Consider the following 24,672-nt stretch of genomic DNA (forward strand, 5'->3'; position numbering starts at 1 on the left):
TTAACCCCCTTAACTCCTAACATGGGTGGTACAAAGTTATATACTTCGATTAAACTTATTTCACTGTGGAAAATTAAACTTCCATTTGCCTAAATCTCTTTTTGTTGACAGGAACACATTCATCTGAGCTTGGCTGTTCCATGGAACCAAATAGAATGTCCATTGGAATTTTCTCTCCTGGTGACTCACTGGGTGAGACATCCTCTGTTGTGCAACTCTGTGGAACATTGTGAAAAGATCACTGATGTCCACTGTAGGGGTCAGCCTTCTCAATGCCACTACATAACACCAGTCTAAAGCGTGGTCCCAGTATTTAGGCAATTTGTTACAGCTTCCTATGCTTGAAAAACAGTTCTTTCCTTTAGCCTTTTGACAGGCTTGCATTAGAGTAATGACTGAGATTGATGGAAAGTACTTTAATGCATGTAGCTGGTTGAGACAAAGTTAGATCCTTGTGCACTGTCTGTGACAACTTCTAAGGGGGTAGAGACATTACATTAGGGAACATAACTTGAGGTTAGTTAAGGTGGTGCACAGCTTCTGTGAAGCATTTAGGTGGAGCTGCACAGACATATATCTCGAGTCTAAATCAGCTGAATCAGCTCCAATGTTTGTAGAAGCCCCAGTGTATAAGTAGGTACACATTTGTCACCATTTATCCAACCTTTTGAGCAACTCTTAATTCCTATTATGATTTTTTTTTTTTAATAATGGGTGGGTGTATTCTGCATTGCTACAAACAGCCAAAACAAACAACTGCTTACTTACTCAGACAATGCAAATGAGCATCATTGAGGCAAAATGATGTTGTATGTGGGTTCATGTATTTGTTGTTTAGATTTTGTTGTGTAAAGTGTCTGATAAAAGACCCCTTTGGGCTCTCTCCCACTCTGCACTGCTGTCACTACTCATGCCGAATGACATCTACTGTTACTAGCAATGCAAATGAGCATCGCTGCAGCAAAGTGAAACTACATGCTAATTTATTTGTTCAAGTACGAGATTTAGAACAATATGCTCAGCTATCCATAGCCTCTTAGTGGCTTGTCGCAGGAGGTAAGAAATTCCCATTGCTCAGACAAGAGCTCAAGGCTCAGGCTCTATTATTTTAATGCAGCTTTAGCACAGTTAGCACAAGAGGCTGTGCATTATTCTGTGTTATTCGCACAAATACTTTCTTGCAGATAGTACTGTAATTTGCAAGCTTCTTTTGCTCAAACAAGTGTAAATATTTAGGATACTGTGCTGCAATGCCAGCAGAATAAACAATGTTAAAGTATTTACAAGTATGGCAAGAACCTCATTAGGCCCAGCCCTTCTTTCCAACAAAAATGTAAGCTGTAACACTATATTGCAATTCAACCTCTCCCAATTACAAATGGCCGTGCTCCCTGCACCCATCACCATAGACAGACACACACACACACACACGCACACACATACGCATGTACTGTCAGTGCTCCGCCTCCTTAGCTGTTGTGTTTTTGTTTTCCTTGCCCATGTGCTTTTGTTTTCCTTGTGTTTTAGTCCTGCCCTGCTCCCCGCCTGGTCTCCGCCCGCCTGATTGCCTACACACCTGCTTCCCATCACCTCGTCAGCCCTGCCCTATATCTTCCCTGCTTTTCCCTGTCCTGTTGCTAGTTCGTCACAGTGTGTTTCTCCTGTTTCGTCCCCGCCGTTTGCTTTTTGCTTCTGTCTGTGTGTTCCTCGTTTTTGACCCTGCTCGTACCCTGACCTCATTTTTGCCTGCCGCCTTGCCACATTCGCCTGATTGCCTGCCTGTCCGGTTCCCGACCCTGCCTGCTCCGGTTTCCGATCCTCGTTCTGTCCACGGACTGCCTTCCGGCTTTCGACCCTGCCCGTTTCTGATTAGCGATCTGCCTGACGATTTCATGTAAGACGCTTGGAACCCGAAGCTCCCGTGGTCCGCGCCTGAGTCCTTGCCTGAGCCTTGACACACCCACACACACACACACACACACACACACACACACACACAGACTCCTTGATGATCTCCACATACATTTGGTCATTTGTTTCTGAAACCAATACATGCTACACTAATGAGTATTGTTGAAATATGGTGGTCTTTGCTCTCAAGGTTCAGCATTTAAGCAGTGATGAAGGAATGGAATTTAAGCTGTAGGTAATTAGAGGTTTAAATGTGTTGTAATGCTTTCCGTGGATTAGCTGACAGCTGAAGCAGAGAAGCAGAGGGCAGCATTAAAATATAAGATTCAAAAGAATCATCCTCAAGAAATGATCATTTGTCGATTAAGAAACCATCTATTGCTGCATGAGATGGATGCTTATTGGAGATGCTGAGAATTATGATGTGAATATAAAATATGATTATATGGTTTAAAAAGCAATAAGGATTTGACCTTGTCCCAGGTGCCATTGCTGAGGTACAGCTGTTTTTACAATAAAGGAATGAGGCAAGTAATGATTCACAATACTCAACACATAAACACTTAAAAGGAAGTGGAACCCTCTTTTTTTTCCTCAGTGTACACATAAATAAATTATACACTTTACTGATTATACAATTATCTTCCTCTTCAACAACATTCAACTGGATGTTTCTTGGCTGTTCAAACCCTGCTGTAATGGGATTCTCTTTCTTTTCTGGTGTCACGATTTTAATCAACAGTAAAAGAGAAAAACATAAATGCACACAGTGATCCAAGAACACAATCAACATTAAAGCGTGCACTGCACTGTAGAGAAAAAAAAGGTACAAAGCAATTACTACAACATAGCTATTAAAGCTATAGAGCAACATTTTTATAATGTTGAAACTGTTTCTAGTTTTCCAGGTTCCATTTGCGTATAACTTCCTAGTACATTTTCTTAAAGTAAGTCAAGGTTTTATTTCTGCTGTGAATGCTGGTGGCTCTACTTTAGTGTAGCTTGCCATGTTAGCTTACCATGTTTCTGGGTGTTAGGGAATATAGAAAACTCGTCTTGACTTTCTCACCTGCACTAAATCTACCGTAAAAAATACTGCAAACTATTACCATATGTTCCGTAACCTACATGTGATTTGTCTCATAAATACATTAAGCACTAAATTGTATAATGTATTCAACTGGTTTCATTATCCTGAAAACAGTCCATTCACCACAGATATGTTTTTTGCGTCACTCTTTTTTTTTTTTTTTTTTGTTTTACCTCCTTTCATTTTTAAACAGAGAGCCCACAGACTAAGAGCCTTGTTTTAGGCAACCCCTGCATTCCCAAAGATATGGCTGCTAGAGGGGGTGAGTCACTGTGATTCGGTTATTTTGCCTCACAGGCTGCGTGTGGGGGGAGACTCATTGACAGCGCTTTGTTGCCTCAGCCGCTGGAACCTCACCACAGGGGAGAGATGCCGTGGTGAGACCAACTCCCAGGAAAAAGCAAATACTAAAGTGAGCGGTTTGTTCTTTTCCAATTGACGTTATCATGGCAATTTGCGTAGCGCCGCCTCCCTCACATGATATAATTGTTGTAATCATTTCCACCCCCACCAAGACCCATTAGCATCTCTCACAAAAAGAGGGGCAAACACCAGCCCACCCACCCAATTGCGGTGACAGGGCCTTTGATTAAATTTTTGCTCCGTGTGACATTTATTTATTTATTTATTTTTTTGTCTCCAGGAAGGAAATGTTGAACAATTGGAAAGGGATGAGAAGAGGAAATGATCCTATGTGTCTGAGTGAATCAAGAAAAAGAAACCTCTTCCTCAGTCCCTAGGGCTTTTAAGTCACTGCTGAGGTGGCGCCACTGAGGAGACAGAGAGGCTAGGAGGGGTACTCTGTTGCTCAGATGGCAGCCACTTCCTGTCTGAAGGACCGCCCATGCCACCTGCCGCTCTTGGAAGCGTCCCTCTGTTAAGACAGTCTGAGGGCTGTTTAATCCAGTCCAGAGCTGGTGGGACACGCGCCCGTGCCGTGAAAGAAGCGTTTCATTCTTCTCACTGAATTGTAAGTCTGATCTGTGAGCAAAGCGGCTACTTGGGGATAGTTACTGCATCTGTTCCTGTTATCCTGTTGATTCACAAAAGAAAATAAAAATGGTGCCAGGTCTATGATTCAACATTTACGGGAGGAGGTCGTAAACAGTATATGAATATTTATTAACCGATAAGGAGCTGGGTCACGCTTTGCCTTCAGAAAAGCTTCAATCCTTCTTAGAATTCAGTTATACAGGTTTTTAATGGTTTCTAGTTAAATATTGAACCACTTTTCATGATGGTAAGCCTCCAGTTCTTAAAGAAGAACATGAGAATCTGCTCCGCAGTCTGTGTTCCATTACTTCTGCTAAAAGTTCAGTGCTGTTTAGATCTGGTGATTGGGGAGACCATGGAAGGTGTTTGACTTCATCCTGGTATTCACAAAACCACTCTCTGTATGGGGGTGTTGTACTAATGGAATATGGGAACATTACATTACATTATATTATTGGCATTTAGCAGACACTCTTATCCAAAGCAACTTACATCAATTACATGTTTCTACAATATTATCCATTTAGACAGCTGGATATTTACTGAGGAAATTGTGGGTTAAGTGCCTTGCCCAAAGGTACAGCAGCAGTGCCCCCATGGGGAATAGAACCAGCAACCTTTCGGTTACAAGTCCTGCTCCTTAACTACTATGTTACTCTGCTGTCCTGCAAGGAACATCTTCAGGAAACAATGTTTGCACCATAGGGTCCACCTGGTTGCCTGAAATGGCTTCATATTCCTTGTCCAATATTTGACCATGTAGAGTAATAATTGGATCCAATGACTCCCATGAGTCCCACGATTATCATGTATGCCCATCGGTGAGCTTAAAAGCTTAAACTTGTGACCACTGTTCCTCTTTCCTGATAGAGGTTTTGTGAATGCCAGCATGATTTTTGACATTATTCCCTGTGACACATTAAATAATTATGCCTTTTCTGTCACTGACACACCTGCAATTCTGGCACTATTTGACCTCTCTCAAAACCTATTAGATCTCTAATGTTTCTTTAAAAACTCACGTATTAAAGTGTTGATTTTAAAATGTATTTTATTAGAAACATTTTGGTGGTTAGTGTACACATTAATATGAAACAAATCAATTCATTTGATTGAGTTACTTCAATATACAAGTACTTTTTCAGTTGGTCTTCCCATTATTTTGTTTACCACCTGTAATTCTGTCACATTATTATTTTGATGAAGATTCAGATCAATACTTTGAAGGTCAGTTGACAATACAAAGATTAATACAATCTAGAATCTAATTTCACTGTATATAACCGGGTAGAGCCATGCTTTTTATAAATTTGTACTTTTTTAAATATACATGATACAAGCAACATCTGTATTTGGATATTTGCGAGACTATTCTCAGCAGGAATTTGCTTAATACACAGAACTCTGTGGAAAGTGCATTTGCACAGATACTAAAATGAGAAATAACAGGACCAAATGAATTGAATGACAGCAAGTAGCATTTTTTTAGGAATAATACCTCTTTGTGTGTGTGTGTGTGCGTGTGTGTGTGTCTGTGTGTCTGTGTATGAGTGTGAGGTAATATGGACAAATACATTACTTCTAAATTACCTTCATATTGATGTAAATTCTCTGAGTGGCACAGCTGGTTGTACATACCAATGTATGTACTGACTTATACTTTGTACACATAAGCAACTTTTAAATGCTGGAAAAAATGATTATTTCCCGCCATTTACTTCAGGTGGCTAATTTCAAGTTTATTTAGCTATTAGCTATTTTTGAACATTTTTGTGTTGATATCTACTTGCATGTCCATAGGCAATCATAACATAGTTTTGTCTCTAGAAATGAAACCTGGGGGGACTTCACAGAAGTCTGCATTCACTTCTACTATTAACATCATTTTCTTTTTGCGAATACCATGCAGCCTCCAGTCAGAGTGAGCAGTGAATTTGTGCTCAGATGTGATGAATGGAATATCATATTCTAACTGCCATTTGGAAAACTGCAGTTGTAAACAACTGGTGTCAAGCAAAATTAGTTATGGCCTTTGATATTTTCTCTGACTTGTGTTTTTATTATTTTTTTTTAGCTCGGGTGCTTGCTGTAAAGAATGTAGAGGAAAAGGATTAAAAAAAGGATGAATTACCTTATTGTATCCTTTTAGAACTCTTCTTGAGGGAGGTCGCAGGGAGTTCACCACAGCAGTCCGTTGAATTGACCATGCGTGGGATATCTCTCTACCCAGAGGCAGCTGACAAAAATAAGAATTTTTTAACTTGCACGTTTGACACATATCACATCAAACATCAAAAATTAACTTTTTTGTAAACATTCTTTAGGCAACAAGCCTCATGTTTTCAACATTTATTAAAAAATTACATAACACATATGTGTGCCTGCGTGTGTGTGTGTGTGTGTAATGAGATGATTTTGAAAGAACATGAGTGATAAGGCCATTATAAATTAAACTGAAATCATGATGTCAGTGTAATCTTCCTTGCACACTCCACCATTTCACTCCAAATGTTCCCTGTTGACTCCTTTCTAGCTCACTGCCCCCTCACTCCATTGTTAACACCTCCCTTCATTGTTCCTGCTGGACCCCAAGAGCCACAAACAGCTCTCAATCTACACACATTCATCTCAAGGAGCGTTTTTTTCTAGTTAACATTACAAGCGTCTCTCCCTTGTCATGGCCTGACATTGCAATTAAGATTTCCATTTCACCTTTAAATCGTAACAAAGCATAGTAATTTAACAATTATCCCATATCTCTCTTCCTTTTGTTGTGCTTAACATTACAAGTATTTCTTTCAGGATATGACTTTGTTACACTGTCTTAAGAGGTTAAGGAATGATATAATTACAAAGTGTACAAGGTTCAACAATTATCCCCCTTGCCATTTTTTTCAGGGTATGACATGGTAATTAAACATTTCTTTTTCAAACTGGAACACAGTATAAGACATGATTCAACGGGTAACGATTATCTTTTTGTCTTCCAGTCAGCTCAACTTTTCTCATGCTATATCCAGAGAACCTACGATGTCTCTAGCAGTGCTCAGTGTATTCTGTGCGGAGGGATCTTTTGGCCACCATATCTGAATAGGAAAGAACTACGGGCTCTTCTGTCTTCTCTCATCTTTTCCCAACTCCACAGGTTGATATGGTTCTAGTTGGACCTAGTTAAGAATGCCCTTCTGCCTTTTGCTCTTCATTTGACCCCAGTAGACCATTTCTGATTCATTCTTGCCTGAAAAGAACCTTAGTGACAGTACAGTGAAGTTACATGAACCCTCTAAAGGGTAAAATTACTATACACTGTATAATACTGTATACCAGTTATGCTACTATAACAACATGCCCAATGCAATGGCACCCATTCTCCATAACCCCTATGCAGTGGATCCAAAAAGAGCATGCCTGCAGCTGCACTAAGGTCTCCATCAGTCCAATAGACATCTTCAGCCAAATTTTCCTGACATTCACAATCTGAAAAAATTAAGTTCAAATTTAAAAAGTTAACTTCCTAACATACCTCACCTGTTCCTTTAAAATGCCCTAGGGCCTCCCCTTTCGACTTTCACTGCCCCTCAGCATTACTGAATCTGGGGTTTCAGTCTCATTTCCTGAAATGAAGAGCTCAGAGATGCCAGAAAATATTCACATCCCCATCTGTGCTCAGTCTTCTACAGAGGGTGCGCTTTGGACCAAGTATAATTTGGACAGTACAATGGCTTAACCCTCAAGGGTTGTATTTCTGTTGAGGATGAGTAATATCAGCAAAATTCATGCATGATTTATAAAATATGTATTTTACCACGGACTGGACAAAGCAATGGTACTGATTAGATGAGCGGTGTTTGATTGCTCGAACACCAAATTCATCTGCTGCACTCTAAAGAAGGCAGTCTGATTTCCACACTGCTGGCACTCAAACTGAAGTAATATGTATGGAGTAATCATGTGTCTTTTTTTCCCCCTGTACTTCACAGTTCAAAGACGACCTGTAAATAAAACATTAGACAAGAACGATGGCCGTCCAACTTCTTCCTGCGCAGCTGGATAAGCCTTATGGGAGAAAGGAAATCACAGCCAACACCAAAGCTTGCCTAAGAGGGTGGCGGAGAGTGATGTCTTTTTAAACCGAAACCCTAAAACACAATGCCCCCCGCTGGCTTTAGGCTCCGAGTCTCGATGGGCCATGATGTATTAACCATCGGCATCCGAGATACAGGGAGGATAGCCAAAGGGATAAATAATAAATGTTGGTAGTGATAAATGTTGCACGGGTCATTACGCTCCGATTGTGGAAGCACTCTCTTTAAAAGGGCGCCTCGACGTTGCGGTCATCCAACTGTTTTTGTTTTTGGCTCCCGGACATACCTATCAATCAACGGCGCTCCGTGTAGATGATGCTGCCTGTCGCGCTTAGACGGTGCCCACAGGCCACAGGTGGGTGCTATAGATAACTGTTGAGCGTTTGTGTAACTCTTCCTCCCCCCCCGCACACACACACACCACCCCCAGAAGCGGCGTGCCAGCAGCCTGACAGAACAGGAGGGGGTAGGATCCTGAGATCAATCATTCCTGTAGCTAAGTGCACAGCGATAAGGGCAGCTACGGAAAAGAAAAAAATGACTTTACCATGTAAGTAAACATCATCACCACCAGCCAATGAAATGGCAATGCGGGCATCCATGAGGGTGTAAGTGTAAGCAGCGCTGAGATTGCACAGCCCATTGTCAATGCCCACTTAACTGCAATTTTGTGAACTGAAGTAACCTTACAGCATGTCTGTGATGCAGCAGAGGCCGATAAGTGGCAAACAAGGAAAGGCAGAGAACTTGCCTTTAAGATGATAATGGGCCTCAACCAAGGCTTTTTCATTATACATAAAAGTGGTCAAGGATGACCCATTAGCAGATTAATTTTTACTGAAACGTTTCATAAGTAGTATACAAAAGCAAAGCAACCACATCAGGTTCAAACAAATAAGAAAGGAATTCATATGCTAATGGATGATCCTTATTGAAACTGACATGCTTGTTAATCATGCAAAACAATCAGAAACGAATACAGGACAATTATCAAATAAACATAATTTCTCTGCCTCACCTATTTGTAGCTCACCAGCTGTCTCTGCTGTGATGTGAAAGAGGAGTAATGATCTTAATAAGTGCAATTAGACAAGCAGGGCAAGATGCTTGCCTCTTTAAATTAGCATTTACACAATTTGAAGCATGTATATAATTGTATGAAACATTTAGGAAGAAGATCATTATTTATTAATTATTTGGAGTCTTTAGTATGCTAAGAAATTATTTGTCAGAAGTGCTTTAAGATTCTGCATAAAACCTGTGACCCATTTTTCCCCATTGCTTTCTGGCTGCAGTTCAGCGGCTCAGGGTTAAAGGGTTAATACAATGATGAAATGATGTAAAATTTCAGTGCTACGTTTCCATTACATGATCTCCCTCCACTGTGTGTACTGGTACACAAAAACAAGGAGCGAAGCAACAATGCCTATTCATTTCACATCAGTGTGTTATGTCGTCACTCAGGATGTGATTTCTGATGGAAAACATAGTGCACTTTCTTATCGTCTTCAATGTAGAAATAAGAACTGCTCAGATATTAAGTTTTATCAGACCTATGGGGTGATTTTTTTTTTTTTTTGTGAGATGAGTATTCTGTAAAGTAAAACCTAAATCAAGAAAAAACAAGACAAATATATAAAAAGCTTACTTCAACCAGGAACCACTGGTTAAAAAAAAATCCTAAAAATATTCATAAAGTGATCTTAAAAAGACATGTACGAGGGCTGTGTCCCAATCCGCATTTTTGCACACTTGCCTGAAGCTCTTTCCCTAAAAATGGTGTCGAGCATGTCCCAGTCTGCAGCAGGATCTTTCACTTGTCCTCAGTTGCTCCCTCGCCAGTGTAAAAGCTTTTGCCCTTCACATTCAGTATGACATTACTTTCGTTTGGCATCACAGGGTGCACATTTGCAGAGACCTCTTTTTGCTAATTTTATGTTCAGTTCCATTTATCTGCAGGGATAACACTGAAAAACACTGTATGGTTAGCACAAATAATATTGAATTTTACTATATGAATAAATGTTAGTCACACAGTCACAAAGCAGTGGTAACATTGGACCCACTAATTCCAGTGTGTTTTAATTAGAACTGAACAGAAACTGTGATGAAGAGATTTGCATCTACATTTATTCTTTTGCCAGATGCTTTTCTCCGGTGTGACTTACGAAAAATATGCTGCAGGATTTCAAGGCTCAAACTGACCTGAATCAACATGATCTAGTTATCTCGCAGCAATTGTCAAAAGGCAATCTTATTTGATAATTAAATACCAAAACACTTTTTGACAAATTGTTAGCACTTTTGCAATAAAACTATATTTATACATGAAATTTGCAATGTACATAACCCACTGACTACAGTTATAACAAATGTACCATTTCAATTGCTGTATTAGCAAGACTGTTGCGTAAAAGTGCTTTGTGCTTTTGCCCATATTGATATTTCACATCTAAGGTTACATCCTGCAGATTTTCCTTGAATTTTACCTCTGTGCTGTCCCTCAAAACTGTCCTTGTAAATAATGGAGGAGAGGACACAATTTTACAGAATTGTGTAGTTAAATCATTAATCATTGGCCATGGTTCTAGAATGATGACAGCTGAGTGTGTCTCAGATGCAATGCTAATTAACACCCTCTTCAAGCGCGTAGTCGTGTGATTTCACGTGAAGTATAGACTTGCTTGCTCACTTCCCTTGTGCGGCTTGGGACACAGCCAAGGACTGTTGACTCTGTATGAGGGGTGGGGTGGTGGGGGGCTCCTACCTTGAAAGTCATTGGCGGAGATTGCTCAGCGTCAACCTGGCACGGCAGGAGATTTCATGGCCATGGAGTTGGGACTGCAGCTTGGGGTGGAGGTAGGGGGTTTGGAGGTGATGGAACTGCTGAAACAGCAGAGAGGTAGGTGAGCTTTTATAGGGTTATGTTTGTGTTGATTGGCTGCCAAGAGGATGCACAGATTGGCATAACCCCAGAAGTCCTACAGCTGGAACTTCAACTGCAAGCCCCCACATCAAGAGATAAAAAAAAAAAAAAAAATCAATCCATTATTCATATGGAACTAAAAAGGTAGAGGATTGTGGGGCTTTCCGAGACATGAATAAGTCTCGGAAAGTACCAAAGTACTTCCTGACCCTCTCTCATAAAAGCAATTTCACATTTTTTTTGTTTTTGGATTGAATGGAAAACTCATTATTCATTAAATACTTCATTATTAAACTCATTATTCAATACTTCTGGAACAAAGAAAATATCAACTTCAGGCAAAAACCACATCTGGGACTTTTATTATTTTATGAATCTACTTGAAACAGATACACACCTTTTTTTTGGGGGGGGGGGGGGGGGGGGGGGTGCATGCTATACCTGTAGGTAAGATAAGATAGCTTAGCGTCAGCTATTTCCTAAACTTCTATTCACAGTTCTTCTATTCACAGTTCAGTGTTGAACAGTCATCATTCACAGTGTTTGTTTTGATTAGGACAGCTGGGATGTGCATGAAACTAGGGCTCATGCTGAAATGAAGACATTAAAATGAGACAGAAAAGTAGACAGAAATGACTCTTGAAAAGAACAGCAGTTATCAGTGCACTGAACTTCTGCCCCAATTTTTTCCCACACACACACACACATATATATATATATATCTATATATATATATATATATGCGAAAAAAAAAAAAAATATATATATATATATATATATATATATATGCGAAAAAAATTGGGGCAGAAGTTCAGTGTACTGATAACTGCTAACTGATAACTCTTTTCAAGAGTCATATTGTACAGGCCAGGGCACTCCAGGGAGCCAATCACTGATTCCAACCAACTGCTTGGCTAACTGTATGGCTGCATGCCAGGAAGTATATTAGACTTCATTAGTGGGAATTAGTTGTACAGTGGTGATAGAGCACCCATGCTTACAACCGGTCGTGGTATCTATGGATAAAAACATATTTCCCCATTCAGATCACAGCAAGATGAGCTGGATGCTGTTTCATGTGTAGGGGCAGGCATGGGTTGCTGCAGGAGGGGGAACTAAATCCAATTTCCAGGCTTCATCGTGTTTCCGTAAAGAATGTTCTCTCAGCTTTTATGTTCCCTTATCTTTGTTTGGAAGATCAGTTGCAGTACAGTATAAAACCTCATCAGCTCACCGGTATACTTTGCTTTTAAATTTCACATAAATTGTAGAGGAGCTTACCACTGTGCCTCCCTTTGCTCCTGACATTACCATCAATACTTCTTACATCTCGCCTCTGCAGCTATAAATGCCTGCAGTCATTTCAGTGCTTTTGATGAGTTTACTACTGCAGTAGTGTTTTTCGCATAGAAAATAATAAGTACTTCCCATATCTCTCTTATTCTTTATTATTTCGTCTTCATTTAAAATCTATCACTCACAACCAATTGAGCAACTGTATTAAAAAAAACAACTTGTTAAAAAAAAAAAAACTTCATCTCCAGTTTTCTTCATAATTTAACAGATTCTGAGAAAAATTCCTGCATACCAAAGTTGGCTACAGTTTACACTCTCAAGCTCAAATAAAATGATCACACCATCTAAAAAAAACAGTGCTAATTTGCTGCTGCTTCATTTTTAAAGCTAGATTCCCACACCAAATTGAAAGAAAGAATTGGCACCTTATGCTTGATGAATTTTGGTGGCAGGTGCTTCACTACAGAGCTGTGAATCACAGGAGAGCAGCTCTAGTTTTATCACAAGAGTTCAAAGTCTTGTTGAGATGGAACATTCACTTTTTAATGGATTCCACAGCAATAACTAAACAACTTGAGGAGAGGGGGAAATTATCGATAAAGAGACAAAAACCTGGCCGTGAATCATTAGGTAATATGCTGCCTATTCTTACTTGTGTAGCAAGGTGACTGGCAGTGCCATTGCTGAACGAATGCCAAAATGAAATGATGTCTAAAGGTTTTAAATTAATGAGACACCACACGTTTCCAGAGTGATGCAAAAGCCTGAACTAAGAGCTACGTTTTTCTTTCCGTTGTGAGAGAATTGCAAACTTTTGTTGAACTATTGCAAACTCCAACAATAGCAGGCAAGTCAACTATCAGGCTTCAAGTCTACTCTCCTGACATTTGCACACCTTCAAAGGATAGATACTAGTCTCTTGCAATAGAACATGTGTAAAAGTGGCCTTGTTTTTTAATTGGTGATTTCATATGTTCACCTAAAATACAAACAATGAATTGAGACTCCATACATGTCTCCACTAAGAAAAGTACATACGATGTTCTTCAACAAATTCCTGCAACTAGGGATGCTAGACTATGTTGTTGTCTATTTTTGCTGTTTTTATTTACAGTTTTATTTATTTTAAATGGCTCAGACAAGCCAAAACTATCAAAAGCTCAGAGCAACATACATAAACACAGCTTACTTGCATTTTTGCTTGTCTGGTGCTAATACAACTGTATCATCACTAGATGTGTATTATAAATTCCCAGAATACAAAACAAATGAAGATCAAGATATACTGATTAAAATATCAATATTCCTGACTCACTCAAACAAATTAATTTCCATCGAAACAATCCGATTCTTAATTCAAGAGGCGCAGTCAAACAAAAAACACAGTAGTTTCATTCCATGAATTACCAATACCAATATTCCAAGATCAATATCAAAATAACATGAAAAGCCATTATTTCTGTTCCTTCCCTTGAATATTTGCCCTCTTAAAACTTCCATCAAAACAGTCTTCATATCACCTTATTCATCTGGGGAAAGAAGTTCCTCAGGCAAAAGGCACTGCAGCAGTCAAGATCAGAGGGAAGTGTGAACTGAGCTAACCTTGGATTATATCAGCTTCACACGAACGCCGCCTCTGCCATATCACACAACAATTCAAAGAATATTCATTAACATATGTAAATGAAAATGAGTAAGACTCCTCAAAAGATGCATTTCAACAACCGTGCTATGCTATTCACTGAGCTATGCTGTTCAGTGCCAAATATTTGATTTTCAGCTATGTATTGCGTCACTGATTATAGATATTAAAAGGTTTCTCTGGGTTTTCTTTTCAATTTAAAAAGTTATTGGTAGATGGAACAAAACTTTTTTGATTCTAGCTGTTCTGTAAAGGGGTAAGTGATGGCGCCACCTTGAGGGCTGTTTTGCAGTGGAAGTTTTGCGCCTGCCAGCATGATGTGACCTTTCCTTTGCATAGCATATTTGTGGAGGCTTGACAGTTTAATAAGGCTTGAGCTTGTGATTTTAGATGTGGCATTCGTGATTGAAAACCATTGATAAAAGAGAACGTGGAACAGAAACAGTTGTCACAGTATGTGAGAAAGGAGTTAATGACACTATGGTATAACAGTGTCGAGAGTTTGGATTTCACATGAAAAATGTGTAGTTTAGGGTTGACATACAAGTGATGTTGTGACCATTTGTCAGTATCAGCTATGTAATGGTCGAATGTGAGTTTGTCATCTATTGTTATTCTCTATTGTCAATATTTAAAAGAGACAACAATCTCGGTAAAGACCCTGTATATAACTGCAGGTCCTTCAGAGGTGCTTTTATATGGAAATTTATGAGCATTTCCTTGAGACATTGAGATTGAGAAAGGAAGTTATCACTGTGTTTTCTGGCAAAATATGATTTTTGATATGTGGAAAACATCTGTCTCTTTCAGAGGAGAGAAGATGCTGTGCTGTCAGAGAGCTTGAATGAAGTTGTGGCTTTAAGAGTTGCTTGTATAGAGTACATAGAGTAATGGACTGAGCATGCAGTCATAGAGGGGGCCAGTGCTGGTTATAGCAGGAGTACATGATGGGATGGGGCAGCTGATTGGTCAGTGCATTTTTCGTTGTGAAGAGCATCTTGATTGGTTAGTGTATTTTTCCTGGTGAAATGGCATTCTGAATTCCAAATCTGGTGAATGTGTGGTCCTTGTTTGGTGACAGACAAGGGAATATCTTTTTGAATCCGCACTATCATTAACGAATGTGAGGTGCTGCTGGAACAACTCACATTATGGGGATGATGCGTCTAGTGGAAACTGGATGTAGTATTTGAGAGTGATACAATAACAGTCATAACATCAGAAGTTCAGTGCAAAATCATACCTGTGCCAACGCACACACAATATAACAATGATCTAAACTAATAATTAAATAAAATTAAATAAAAAAGTTCACAAAATAAACAATAATTGGTAATTACAGTTTCAGGAAAGTAAAAGCAAAGATCAGAGTCTCAATGACAAAATGGAAACAAAACAGTAATTATCATTTGGCCTTTTCTTCAGAATCACATCAAGCTTTTTACACATTCAATATCTAAGGGTACCTTAGGCTTTATTAGGCAACTTAGGCTACACTGCCGGCTAATTTCCATTAACTGAACTGGACCCTTTTACAGGTACATATATTACACAGATAGCAAAGATAAGCAATGCTACAATAATGGTTACATAGGAAAATGATATAAATATATGAGCTCTCTGAACGCTGACACCCCTCCCTCTTCTAACACTGTAATAAAAGCTAGTCGTAAAAATGATCATGATCTAAGCAGAGAAAATGAAGGCCTGGTGGCATTTCAAGCTTTTTCAATGGCATATGGTCAGTCTGAAAGAGTTAGGTGTCATAATTTGTGATGATGTGAGCGGTGATATCATTAGTGCGCCTGTTCCCTGCTTTCATAATTAGTCCCATCTGACCCCTTTACGTTAGACAGGGTAATATCAAGATATTAAAGCAGGAACATCAAGATCAAGACAATACATTGTTTTGGTTAATTTTCTCAAGGCCTACCTCAAGGATTCTTATTATGTAGCATGTATAAGATGCCAAAAGTGATTTGATTGGTTAAATAGAGGGAGCATTGGGCCCTTGGCAGAGTAACTCTGAATGTTTATTCTCTTATTTTGGTGCTTTTTGTTTCCATCAAGTGGGAACACTGTGCCTCTATGCCATTGCACTTTGCACAGATACCCTCTGGGTTCTGTGACTGTCTTTTATTTTACCATGGATTTTTGTCCTATTTCATTCATACTGTGTTAATTTCCCATTCTTTATGTGAATGGAATTCTCTGGATTAAATCTGGCAAGATCATGTCGTCCTTTAGAAGACCTGTATTGTAAATAATCTTACAGTCCTAAACACCTTGTGGTGATGCAAATTACTGGCGTTACAAAGCTGGTGGCTGGAAATTGGCTGTGATAGTTTAAGGTTCTGTATCTATGACAGCACCTACTCCCATTGTGGCAACATTTCCCACAGAGACACTACATTTCAAGGATGGCACTAATGATTCAGTATGTGTGCCGCTAATTGCTTAACCCCATTGAATTGCATTTCTTGTGAGTCGCTCTGGATAGGATCATCAGCCAAATGAATGAATACAAATATGAATAATGGCCTAAAGATAATTAAGCTCACCACCACCAACAATTCAACCCCCTGCTCCTTGTTGTAAATAGGGACATTAAAGGGAATGTGCTCCCTCTCATACCCTGATTGAATGCAGGACTAGCAAGTCTGTGTGGGGTATTTGTTGTCTAGTGCTGTGAGCAAATTCTGGTGCTTTCACTTTAATGCCTAGTTAAACAGTCAGAAACTGTAACACCATGTTGTTTGGCTATCTGGTTGCCTTATTAAATGTCCTTTCATGGGCTCAAAATGCTGCTGCTAGAATTCTTACCAACAATCACATTATATCTCTCCTGTCTTCACATGGGGTACTGGGCTGACAGTAAGGGGTTGTTCTTCTTCAATAAAGCTCTGAATACACTGGCTCCCACCTATTTAAAAGAGATATTATCTCCTTGCAACTCTATATGGCTGTTTTGGTGAAAAGTAACCTCATAGTCACACAGTTGAAAAAAAGTAAAACATGAGACGAGGTCTTGCACTACAAAGGAATAATGAAATGACATCTGTTGATTTGTTTCATCATTCCAAACTAAACTCGTAGAATCCAGAAAATGGCACCATTAGAAGTATTTTCTCAGCATGTCCTTCTAAAACTGATTCAGAGTCCGCATTACAACAGTTGACTCAAATGGACCATCCTAAAATGGCATCATGGATGGGTTTAATGGGACTTGACTCTGCATCACCCTAAAACCAAGTAAAAGATGAATACCATGGGGGCTGACTACTTCTCATCCTTAAAAATGAGGCCACTTCTGCAAGACAGGACCAGATTTACGTCATTGTTCAAAACTGAAAAATAAACGGCCTAATGGACTTAAAGCCATGTATTTTAGGACTTGTGAATACTTCTTTTTTCTCCCTCCTATCTGCAAGCCAGGTGACCACTAAGTCCCTGGATGATGTGCACAGAACTGAGGATCACACCTAGATAATGACCATTAACAGCAAAGGAGTCCTGAACTCTGACCTCCTATCTAGCCCTTCCACTATCCACTCACAGCCCTGAGGACACAACGGAGTCTCCACATCCTACCTCAGCACTCTTTGATGGACTGACTGCCACTTATCAAATCATTAATTACTTACATGCATCTAACATATCTATTCCTTCTTTCTTACAATCTGAACTGCAACTGTCATGGTGTAAGCCATTTTCATTCAGGGCTCTTCCTGGAAATATTGGTTATTACATTGCTGCTTTAATAAAAAATGATTTTGTTGCCTCTCAGGCTATGGCATTATTTTGGTATTTTAGCATTTAAGAATAAAGCTAAGATCAAAAGGACTGATTTTTTAATAACTATTTCATGGCATCTTATTCAGCTATTATATTATTAACAGCTTGTTCTTAGGAGATATTTATCCATTAGGTCTTGGTGGATGCTTTGCATTGTTCTCATACTTAGCTAAACCACCAATGTCAGCCAGATTTCATTTTGTGTTTGCGTCCATTTATCTGAAAATGAGATCTACAAAATGGCATTTTAGGTTATTTTATTCAGTCAATGTAAATTAATTTAATAACCATGTTGTTTTATGGCTCACCGTCCATCCAACATTCCTTTTCTTCAAACTCTTTGTGAAAGGCTGAAGAATCTGCAGCTGTGCAATGTTTGTCTCTATGAGAAGAGCAGGGCATGACCAGCCTGTTAATAGTTAGAGGGGAAAGGGCTTTGGTTTTTAATGGTGTTATTGGGCTAACAGAGGGAACTCTTCCTTCTTGACCAACATGAAAACTATCCCCCGGAGCAACAATGTTTCATCTATAGGGTGAAACATTAAACCGAGATCTTCAGTCCAGAAGATCATTAAAAAAATCCCATGCCACTCTTTCTGGAGTAGAGGCAGTAACCCTGGTTCAGCGGAATCACAGCACAGCCTCCTTATCTCAAACTGATGTGTGGTGAGCATTCTGACGTGTAATGGCTGACAATGTCCCAGGTGTCTGCTGCGTGTTAAGGGTGTCTGACACAAGGTTTCCTCTTTCTGAAATGTGCTCTGAGATAAGCGTCTCACGCTCCCTTCCAACTGATTCCTGTGGCTTTTGTTTCCTTTGTGAGTGTAAACCAGACTTCCAGATTAAACCTCTGGTCTGATGCACCTCTTAAATGACTTCCCGGGATTGTTTTTGTCGATAAGAGAAGATTTAATAGAAAAAAAAAAAAAAGTGACTATCTGTTTGGGTTTCCGCATCGCATCAACCTAAACACACAGTGGGTTGCAGCAAAATTCTCAGAAGAAAATCATTTCGCCAAGCTTCACAAATGAACTTGCTCAAGGCCACCTTTTTGTTGTTGCTGGAAGAGAAATAAATAAATAAATAGACGAACAAAAAATTGTTAAGCGTTTCAGCTTACCTTTACCTCTGTGTTCTGTATGAGTCACACTGTACAAGCATCTAAGCAAAAATACAAGATCAGTTTTGAGGAAAAAAAAAAGATGCTCAGGCACTGTCATGAAAAATTGTTCCACATGCTCTATGGGAAAAAAAAGAATACCTCGCTTTGACAAAGAGTGCTGCAAAGAACACTTCAACCGTCAACTTTGCCATCCATGAGAACAGCGCGTCTCTGAGTGTCACCATGGTAACGCTGGAGTGCTTGGCACAGTGGTTGTGTGTAGTGACTGGATGATGATCCAGTAAAGATCAATGGGAGGATGTAATTATCTGCCAAGCAATGGCAAGGGCCATGGATCCCATTATCTCCTCCAGCAGATGTCACAATCTATATGGTGATAGTCTGTGCTTTCCTCTTCTGGATATTGCATGTATTGAGGCCCTGAATGTTGGAAACCTCTTGGTTACAAATAGAGGGCATCTGGAGATAGGATTCCCATATTTTTTTTTTTTTGAAGGCGCAAAGTGCCGTGTCTGGAGGGTCATAGTAACCCAGAAAAAAGGCAACACCATTGGAGAATGTATCTCTTTAACACATAACATGCTATGAGAATACCTCCTTAAACTATTACCTTTCTTGCTTGGTTACCTCTAAGGGCTCAGATGATTGCAGACTAATGGATAGATATCGATGGACAGAACCAGCATTGAAGGTGTCAACCATTAAGCCTGTGGTTGGTTACAGGCTGACACCATACAGTCTTCAGAGTCTCTTTTTTTTCTTGCCATGGATTAATATGTATGTACCAAAATAAGTCATTGGTGGACATATTCACCTGAAAGTATTGTTTCTGTGGCTTTGCCTTTTAGTCCTCCTGATTATTATTGCTCGTAATGCTTTGAATGCCAATTTGAACTGACAGGATGCACTGTGGCCCTTGTGAAATGTAATGAGAACTGACCGAGTTTATCGTCGAGAAGCGGGAGGGAGCCAGAGAGAGGGCGAGAGACAGCGGGAACAGCGTTGACAGGTCTTTAAGCAGACGAATGCATGACTTGTTAACCATCAAGCCACAACATACGCCACGGCGCACCATGGGTCTGTGCCGGCTGCTGCATTCTTATTTCTCAGTGGCCTCAATTTGTCAGAAGGAATTCTCAAAGAGCCGGGCATTCTTTTAGCCCACTGTGGAGGGAACCCCCGCCGGCGTGACAGACGCCCAGATAAACATTGGCAACGAAAAGGCTCCCCGAAACCCACACTCTGCCGCTAAGAAGAAAGGAACCATCGTCAAATGTAGTGCGCTTCCTCGTCCCATGCAGGCGAGCTCGTCAGTCATCTTCTCTGCAGGGCTCCCTTCAGGGTGTTCATGCTGAATGGAGAACGACAACGGCTCCCACTGTGACTGCAGACTAGCGGGTTTATTTAAGCCATGTGAGTCACGCAGGGATAGCTGTGTGTCTGAGTCGCACCCTTTTGGTACAGGGTGGTGGGGGGTGGAGCAGGGGGTACGGTACTACCCGCATTGTATAATTGGAATGCAAAGGTTTACTGAGATTTTACTTACAAATTTGATATTGTTAGGCAACAGAATTTCACAATATTGCCAACTTCTTGCGAGGGCCAAAATAAACAATGAATTGCTTGGTTTCTGAATTGGACAGAATTTCACTGTAACAACCTCGCACATACTATGTAGGGATGAATGAATTTAAACCAGATTATCATAAGTGTATTCCATAGCTTCCATATATATATATATATATATATATATATATATATATAGCAGCCTCCAGCTGTTCTAACCGCTTAGACAGACCTGTAGGTGGTAAAATAACATTCTGTAAGGCTCTGCATCTCAGTGAGCTTCAGCAGCAAACATTCCCTGCCTGATCAGACAGATTTCTAAAGCAGCGCTTGCATCTGACTGTGTTTTGTTTTGGACCACAGGAACCGATGTTCAGGTTTCCTTGCTGCTTACTAAATGTACACATTCATTCCCATGGCAGACAGAACGCTGGGCCGGGAGTTCAGAAGCCTTGTGGGAGAGGATGAGTGGATGAGCCTCAGACACTGGACGTGTGAGTATTAGGTAATAAGACAGCTGACTGGCTTAAAGACTCACCTCGCCATATGGTTTATAATTGGGTCCAAATACCCTCAACTGATTAACACAACTTTCTTTGAAATTTGGTAAAAAGCTCCAAATGTTGTGGAAACAACAAAAGAAGTAACACTTGCAGGACTAATATTAGTTGAAGTTAAGGACCATGCATGTTGCCATGATATTGACATGTTTTGTGCTTCACTGTTGAATGCTGGAGTTGTATATATCTGTAAAGTCTATTCCTACATACTTTCAACATGTCAGGCACAAATGTAATTGTTTGACCAGATGAGGACAAACATCTAAAATTGATTTAGATGTTGGAGTCTTTTCAAAGGTGTGCTTATTTTCAACCAGTGATTTACCAATGTTGTGGACTCTTAATTGTTTATGTTTCTGAATCAGGGAAAAATATCTTTCTTTTTTCCCTTTCTGCAGCATTGGCTGTAACCACAACTCAGAAGTCAGAATATATGGGATTGTTGGGGCGTTTACTTATGCTAATGTAAAGAAAAACAAGGCACAATTCCGATCTTCGCAGAAAAGACTTCTTTATTTACAGGCATGGCAGTTGTCAGAAATACGTGAAAATGCACTCTGGGTTCAGCGGAGTCAATCTGAACCCCGAGCACTCAGCGAAAGCATTCTTTATACTGATACAGAGCTTTGATCAGGATTGACAATAATTAGCATACAGGTGGTGAAATACAGGAGGTCTGGTAATTACATTATCTTCCCTAGCAAGAACAGTTCTCAATCACCCATCACCGGTTTCTTTAGAAGTACCAATTGTTGCAATGGCCAGCTATGGCCAAAGGTGGTTTAGGGATCTGGACCAAAATCTTACACTAATCAGACATGATTAGTCCATGTACATGAGCGTTTAAGAACAGTTGGGATTCATGATCATATAAACAAGGATAAGAAGAAAATTGGTCGTGTAGGCATGTGTCATGAATCCGACAAGAATTTTTCATACATCATCATACATCATTTCCATGATGAGGCACACTGTGTGTACAGTGGATGGCAAAGGTCTCTATGCTTAAGACCATGCACAAACTCTCCCTTCACAAGTTGTGCTGGATCACTGTTGTTCTTTCATCATTCCACTGTTTTTAATTATCACATTATTTTACCAAAATATATAATTAACATATCACATAATTGCTTTTTAAAAAGTCTTTTTATTGTCCAGTGTTTCATTGCCTGTTAATCTTTAGATTATGAGTTATAATAATTAATTATACAGCAAACCATTTATTATTTCATTTATTTTTCTCTTGGAGTTGTAGTCTGCGGGATGTGTGATTCATTGTCTGCAGAAAAGTACACTAAAATATGTCTCTACACCTTCAAAGACAGAATGTATCATTTCTACTGTATTTGTATTAAATACTCTACATGCCACATATAGGTATTATTCAGATTAACCTGGTGCTATTGTGATGTATATGCATGAGGGTTCTCATCTGAAAACACTTATGATACACTTTCAAGCATCAATACACTTTTAGCATCAATTCTCAGTTAAAATCCTTACAATAAGCAACTATAATAACTAATAAGGCATTTGTTTGTTATAATTCAAACAGATTGGAGTGTCTGTGTTGCTTGCTTGTAACTATTGAGTGTGTTTATGATTAATATTAGCTTATGTTTATGAGCTTATTATGAGCTTATGTGTGAGGAGAGATAGAGAGACAGACAGAGAGAGAGAGAGAGAGAGAGAGAGAGAGAGAGAGTGTTCTGACAACTGGAAGTCATGTTGAGTGTTACCTGTCAGTGAACTTTCAGACCACGTTTACTTGCAGATTCTCATCATAGTCCTCTTAAGAAGTAGCACGTTTTTTCTAGTTTAGATTTGCTATGCTTCAGACCATGAAAATTGAATCACACTCAAATTCATTTGTAAAAAAAAAAAACAGAATCATATAGGCTTCACATTGCAGCTTCATTTCATTTGAGCTCAATTTGCTTGCCGTTTACCTGCAGCGAGAGGTCTCTGGGGAATATACAGGCAGGATGAAGAACAGACTCCCTGCTGTGCTCCTGCATTCCTTGTATTGTTTGGAGCATTTGCCAATTAACTGCATGCTGAAAGTGCTGAGTTTTCTATGATTCACAAGAGGCATTTGGAAAACTCAACTCAACTCAATTCCAGACGTCAATGTCACAGTTTGGTGCCCCTTTTGAGCAGTGTACCTCAATTGGAGACACGGATCTCAGTTCCAAATATATGGGACCACCTCCCTCAGATGTGTCTAAAGTAGCTCCGAATGGACTGAACCACTCTTTTATTTAAATCAAAGAATTAGAGCTGGGTATGACTGTGTGCTACACTTCTAAGTATCGTGAACATTCTATAAATGAAATCTAAAAGATTAATGAGGGAGCTGTCAGGGTGAGAATAATAACAGCATTGCTCAAGCGGATTCTTTCAGGATATGTGGGCAACATTATTAAATTCCATATTCATCAATGTTTCAAAGCAGCAATGCATGTCAAAGCTCATGGAAACCTGAGAACCTTGACAAACAAGAATCTTTACACACTGAGGTGGAAAAAGTAAATATCCTCAGCTCCTCCACAAAAAAATGGATTTAGAATTAAATTACATCTTAATAATACACATCCCTTGGCTCTAACAAGCTTTGCCAACAATTATTTGCATATACCATAGCCTGATCTACCTTGCCTCAAGATACCACAGTCATCTTATGAAACAAGAACACATTTATATTACTGTACTTACAGTATTGTACTGAGATGAGCATGCAATATTGGTAGCTGGTGAAATGTGGTGTGATTAGAGTTGTATTGTGCCTTCAGTTGGTGCTGATTGTGTGGCATCAGCACCATGTTCATTCTCCTGCTGAAAAATCCCTGTCAGCAATAAAGATAAAGAATCTGTCTTAACCTTGGTGAAAGAGCAGCATAACTGCTAATGGGAAGCAAATGAGACTGCCATAAAACATTAGCTTTTTTACCTTGCTGACTACCATATCAGTTCCATTGGACCCATGAAAAGATGAAAAGATTGAAAAAAAAAACATATCTGAAATATATATTTAAATATATTGGAAATATGCATTTTAGTATATTGCAATATATTTCTGCTTTTCCTTAATATTTTTTGAATGTATTTACAAAACATATGTCTGGGCCAAGCAACATGTTTCTCAGTATATTACAATATATTTCAATATATTTTGTTTGGTATCGGGAGAGAGCAGTTCTGGAGAGAGAAGAATTCTGCACTCGCCCAGTAAGCATTTTCATGCTACAGATTTAAAATTATTTATTGGACGGGCGATGACCAGCCAGACCACACTGAACTACTTGGTGCTGTTCCACCATGATCATTACACTACAATGCTGCATTACAAATGAGAGGAAAAAAGAACATGCATTTTCCTGTACATTTCTGTCTGCAATGTCCATAACTTTACATGCCGTAAAGGTATGGAGTACGCCTTTCCAACCTGTAATTTGATGGAGGACATACCTGCCATGCCAGTAGTGGAGTATGTCCCACTATACAATATATAATAATATGGACTTAAGTGCTCACTTAAGTATTATAAAATTAAATAATTAATGCTACTGTTATTATTATTTTTATTATCATTATTTAAATGCTATCAGTTGTACTCACACACACACGCACACACACACACACACACACACACACAACCGTACACACATTGGTAATTTAGATGAAT

This window comes from Megalops cyprinoides, chromosome 9 (genome assembly GCF_013368585.1).
Source record: "Megalops cyprinoides isolate fMegCyp1 chromosome 9, fMegCyp1.pri, whole genome shotgun sequence".
NCBI classification, from domain to species: Eukaryota; Metazoa; Chordata; class Actinopteri; order Elopiformes; family Megalopidae; genus Megalops; species Megalops cyprinoides.